Raw genomic sequence first — 6,000 nt, 5'->3', positions numbered from 1 at the left:
TATGGAATAATCATCATGTCCTCTCTTGCTTGGAGGTTGAAAGGCAAAATGTTGGTAACAGTGACTAGGTGAAGCAAAATGGTCAACTGGATGCATTACATCGAGTGATGTTTTGTTACGGTCATCGGTTACCGTTGACTCATTGGAATCGATCGATGGAAAGGTTGGGGTGTCGATCGATTCTGAGTACTCTGTTTCGTACTCCGATTCATACTCTGCTCCACAATGGCATGCACCAATAAAGCCAAGTTCTTTCCCATAATCCACAGAATTAATAACATTTCTCTTAGGTCGGATGGGGTCGTAGTGGATGTTTGGGTCTATGAGCGTTAGACACAATTTGTTTTTGTTCATGTCACATACAGCTCCTACTGTAGTTAGGAAATATCTTCCAAGCAGTAGTAAGGAGTTCCAGTTAAGCTCGATGTCTAGGACATGAAAATCTACAGGGACAAGGGCATTACCAATTTGTACCTCCAGATCTCTTATGATACCTTCTGATCGTTTCTCTGAAAGATCCACGAAGGTGAAGGATTCCGTTGAGGGTTCGATGGTCAAACCAAGCTGGTCTGCCATGATCCTAGGGAGGATACTAACTGATGCTCATGTGTCACACATTAAATGGGGAAATTCAACACCCTTGACTACGCATGGTATTGCAAACTTCCCAGGATCACTCTTCTTCGTCAATGTGATCATGTGTTTCATCTTCTCTCTGACTTGATGAAACATTCTCCTAATGTCCTCCTCAGTTACCTTTGTTTCTCTGAAGAACATCCACAACCGGTGTGTGAAGTAAGCTTCATCAAAAGGTTTTTCGATTGGGACTCTGAGGACTCTTTTAGTGAAACCATCCGTCTCCTTATCGTTAGCTTCCCTCTTAAGGTTTTTAGGAATTTTCTCATTTCTTTCCTTAACCTTCTCCCTTCAGCTTCTTGTTCTACTTGAACTGATTCTGGTGAACTATTTAAAGGGTTGGGTATTCGTTCGGGTGGGTTAGCTAATGGTTTAGGTGGTGGTCTGAGTGCGTTGATGTAATCATTATCGATTGAGGGTAACCGCACTCGGTATGTCAGAGGTGCCTGTCGATCGATGGGAGGTGTGTTGTGACGATCGACGTCGGACTCACTCTGTCGATCGATGGTTGGCTCAACCGATCGATCGATTTTATCATAGAAAGGGGAGGGTGGGTGAGGATGCTTACCTGCGAACTCTTCATGAGTTAGAATTCGAACCGCATTGCATTCAGTCGATTTGGCAGACGAGGTCGATCGATGACTGGAGTAATCTGTCCATCGATCTTCATGATAGTCTGTCGATCGATGCGAGTTCATCGACATCAGTCGACACCATTGGGATCCGCCGAGACTCATGGAGCTTTCGATTTCGAAGTCTCCTTCCTCGAGCTTTTCATTTCTCACCACTTGCCAGAAATCATCATCTATGATGGCATTTACGTGGTGTTTCCTTTTGTCGGCTCCTGCCTCTCTAGCGAAAGCTTCTTGCCTCTTTATAGTCTCGCCCATCTGAATTACTTGGGTTTCAAGTTTTCTCACCAGAGTCCCTAAGGTCTCGATTTTGGTGTTCAGATTGTTGTAGGCGGAGTCTATTTTACCGTTGAAATCCACGGTGATTTGTTGTTGTCCCAACAGTACTCGATCAAGCATTTCTTCGATCTTGCTTTCCTGAGTCTGGGGTGGTGGATTTTGGTAATAAGAGTTCGAGTAGCTTTTGCTGTTGTTGAAAGGTTTTTGAAATTGTGAACTTTGGTTATTTCTTTGGTCATTTCCAAAGAAGTTTCTGTTTCCGCCCCGGTTTCCAAATTTCTGGAATCCGGTACCTCCGATGTAGTTCACATTTTCTTCTCCTTCCGTATCTGCTACTTCTCCTTCAGCTGAACAGACTTGCTTCCTAAGAAGCCCGTGCACCACATCTAACTTAGCTCTTACTTCGTCCATCTGTTCCTTCCCGATAGAGGCTACAGACTTCTTCCGTTCAGAGTCAGTGCTTTTGGTGCTGCTGCTGTTAGCAAGGTTTTCGATAAGTCTCACAGCTTCCAACGGATTCCGAGTAGTGAAGTTTCTTTCAGTCGCCGTATCAAGGGCCATTTGATACTGTAAGGCGAGACCTCGGAAGAAAGTGCTTAGCAGCTGCACTTCGTTAAATCCGGGGTGTGGACAGTCTCGCTGGAAGAACCTAAATCTAATCCACGCATCTTTGAAGGACTCTCCATCCTTCTGCGAGAATGTGGAAATTTTGTTCCGAAGTTCTTCAGCGCGCGCCTCATCGAAAAAGTTTCGGAAGAAAACATTCTTGATGTCGCTCCAGGATGTTAAAGATCATGTGGCTTGCTGGCTAAGCCAGTGCATCGCTTCTCCATTCAGCGTGTATCTGACGAGCTTGCACAACAGGTAATCTTTGGGGACTCCTTCCATCCGAATAGCAGCGATTAGATCCTCGAACCGTTCCAAATGGTCCATGGGATGCTCGTGCGGTAACCCAGAGTAGGGTATATGCGACACGAGAGTGTAGTATTAAGGCTTCAGCTCAAAATTCTGCTTCTAGATCTCTGGAAGTCGAATGGCTGATCTGTTGGAATAGTACTCATCTGGGCGATTGTAGTCGGCCAGTGGTTTCGATCGAGCGTCCTCATCTACAGGTTGAGCAGCTCCTGTAGCATCAGCATCAGAGATTACAGTTCCCTGAGCATCTATTTTCTGACCTGTTGCATTACGCAGATGACCGGCCTGGTCATACAGGTTTCCGTTCTCGTCCTGAGGTAGAATAATAATGTTTACCATTTTTGACGACACGATATCGATCGACGGATGGAACGTTGACCTCTACGGATGGTGCGTTCCAAATGAGCAGGATCGTCTGAGAACAGCAAGTCTTTCTCGTTGTTGCTTCTGGTATCGTTGGGCATGCACCTGAAAAGACAAGAAAAAAAATTATTAGAAAGGGGTAAAGAAAAGAATAAGAATCAATAAAACTAAATCTAATGGCGATCAAAGCTCCCCGGCAACGGCGCCAAATTTGATACCACTCAAATTACCCTAAGGAGTGTTACTCTCAGCAAAAGAGGTTCAGATGTAGTACTTAGGGATCGAATCCACAAGGAGGTAGGGAACAATTAAATCTAGTGTTTATTAATTATAAAGGTTGTAAATGTCTAAATTAAATAGCAATAGTAACAAGCGGGTAATAATAAATGTAACTTGGTTGGAAATGATATTAGATGCAGAGCCACTATTCAGGTGTTGTAGATTGTAATACCTATAGATGCCTAACTGTTGCATGCATGATATATTAGAGCTCATTCGCTTAACTCAGTGATCAGCTGACGCATGTACCACTGGTTAACAGACTAGATCTCGTGTCTCAACGGTTAGTATGCAGACAACGAGAGAGTGTCGATCGATGGTCTAGTAAGACGTCGACCAATACACCTTTGCCAACGTCGATCGATTGTTAGTTGAGGACATCGATCGACGGGTTCTAGCCAGGCCTATGCGCGAGTATGAAATGCCCTACTAAGATGCTAAATTGGCGGTTAGCCCTCTCTAGCAATCCTAATATGATAGATAGATGTCAGGATGGGATAACAAGGGTGCTTGAGTATGCAATCCTATGATCAAGTTCTAGTTAGCAAGGCTAAAACAAGCAATGAATACAAATCTATTATGAATATCACAACAAGGCAGATCTATAGTTTGGGGCTAATCCCACAAACCTATCTGAACCATGGATCTAACAGTTGAACTACTCAGACATTGCAAAGCAATTCATCACAATAAAAGAATAGAAACTCATAGTATAGGTGAAAAGAAATAGAAACAAGGAGTTCCAATCACAAGTGATCTTCTCTCCCAAATGAAACTTGTAACAAAACTAGGTCTACAAAAAGCTCTCCTTTTTTATGCCGTCAAAACACTTAGGCAGTATATATTCTACTAGGTTAAAAACTCGTGAGGGCATTTTGGTAATTTGGCTTGGCCTTGGTTTTTAAGTCTGCTGAATCCAAAATGTCGTGTCTGGTATCTCGACATCGATCGATGGTACTTGTGTACATCGATCGATATTAATCTTCATCTGTCGAGGCATTTCCTGATATCGATCGTCAGCACTGATGTGCATCGATCGATTATTCTTCCTCTCGTCGACCTCTAAGTGGTCAGCTCGTGTGAAATGTCCTTTAAGCTACAAAATGCTCCAAAGTCATAGCTTTACTCCGAAATGCACCTGAACCTGAAAACATACCTAGAAGAGTAGAAAACATAGATATATATATATATATAGTAAAACACCTATATACCATGGATAAAAATGGGTCAAATCCAAGGTATATCACTCTTCAGAGGTTGTTAGCAGATTTGATCAGGCCTAGTCAGTTCTGTACCAACAGGTCTATGATTCGACCTCTAGAAATCCAGGGATTTCAAATACACCCCACACACGTATCTCTTGTGGGCCAGCACCCTTATCGTGGTCTTCTTGATGAAAATCCCTCGGATCATATTGAGACACTCGAGGACTTTGTGTCTGGCATCCAGAAGGATGAAGCAACCAAAGACTACATCATCTGCAAGCTGTTCAAATATTCTTTCTCTGAGAGTGCTAAAAAGTGGCTGAGATACCTACCACCAAGACCTCTCACTACATGGAATGATGTTAGGACTGCGTTTATGACTGAATTTTTAGATGATGCAAGGGTTGAAGAGATGAGAGATAAAATTGGGACATTCTCTCAGGGACATACAGAAGCTTTCAAAAGCTCTTAGGAGAGGTTTAGGAGATACCAAAGGTACTGCCCACATCATGGTTTTATAGAGATTCAAAAGTTCTGAAATGGTATTGATGTGCGATATCATATGATGCTGGATACTGCAAGCGAAGGAAACTTCAAGACAAGGACCCCAGATGGAGCTAAGAGACTGATTGAGAATTTGATGTATAGCAACAGTTCCAGAAATCTGGATATGCACATGATAAAATCTGCTGCAATGGATAGTGACAAGATCGTTGAGGCTGAGATTGGTTATGTATATGAAGTCTCGTTGGTAGAACATGCTGTAGAGAAGGATGAGGATCAGGGCTATATAGGAAATATGGAATCTATGATAGAGAAGGTCCTGGAAATTCAGCAGAAGATGAGTGCATACTTAAATCTAAGGTTGGATGTTCTCTACAAAGAGATGAATAGAAAATTTGAAACCTTAGATGCCCATGTTATGATACTAGATGCCCAGGTTTCTCGGACTGCAGAAGCTGTGAAGAAGGAAGAAGCTTTGGTCAAAGGGAAAGCTGTGGAAAGTGAGAGGCACCAGGTTAATGCCATCTCAGATAATGACTTTGGAGACGTGCTCGAGCAGGAGAAGCTGGAAGAAGATGTTTTCCTAGTCGGAAGCTCCATGTCTATAGGCAGCTCTTACTGGTGTCGACTGACACCAACAACTAAGTATCGACCGAAACCAACAGCTGAGCATCGATCGACATCAACAGCTGAGCACCGATCGACATCATCAACCGAGCATCAATCGACACCACTTTTGGGATCGGACAAAACTGTTCGAATTCAGAGCCACTCAGATTTTGCTGCTCGACACCCGCATCCTCCCACCCTAGCTCGAGTTACATTAGATGATGTCAATCGGCAACAACACAAAAAAATCGATCGACAACAACATTGAAGCATCGATCGACAACACCAGAAGAACGGCGATCGACAACCGTCAATGCCATACCGAGTACGTTTACCAGATCTTGATGCACACTGCTTGAAGGCAACTCGAATTCCATCTCAAACATTAGTTTGCTTGAAGAAAACAGAGAAGATAAGTCAGCAATCTGCAGAAGCACCAGAGCAAGAGCAATCAACCCTAGCTGGAACCTCTTTCGTTGAGAGTGTCGATTGACGGCATCAACCAGGTATCGATCGAAACAAAACATATGGATATGAACCTGCCATGGAAAGGCAGACAACGAAAGAAGAAATTCCAG

At 43.3% G+C, this 6,000-nt stretch overlaps 1 non-coding gene across 1 annotated transcript; it reads left to right on the top strand.

Annotated features, from left to right (window-relative positions):
- Positions 1–2,163: 2,163 nt before the first annotated feature.
- Positions 2,164–2,269, top strand: LOC117129120. Its single transcript, XR_004452702.1, has one exon. It is a non-coding gene; the product is annotated as a small nucleolar RNA R71 (small nucleolar RNA).
- Positions 2,270–6,000: the final 3,731 nt, after the last annotated feature.

Source organism: Brassica rapa, chromosome A01 (assembly GCF_000309985.2).
Source record: "Brassica rapa cultivar Chiifu-401-42 chromosome A01, CAAS_Brap_v3.01, whole genome shotgun sequence".
Taxonomy (NCBI): Eukaryota; Viridiplantae; Streptophyta; class Magnoliopsida; order Brassicales; family Brassicaceae; genus Brassica; species Brassica rapa.
The sequence above is the reverse complement of the archived record's forward strand: the minus strand, read 5'-3'. Positions and strand labels throughout refer to the sequence as shown.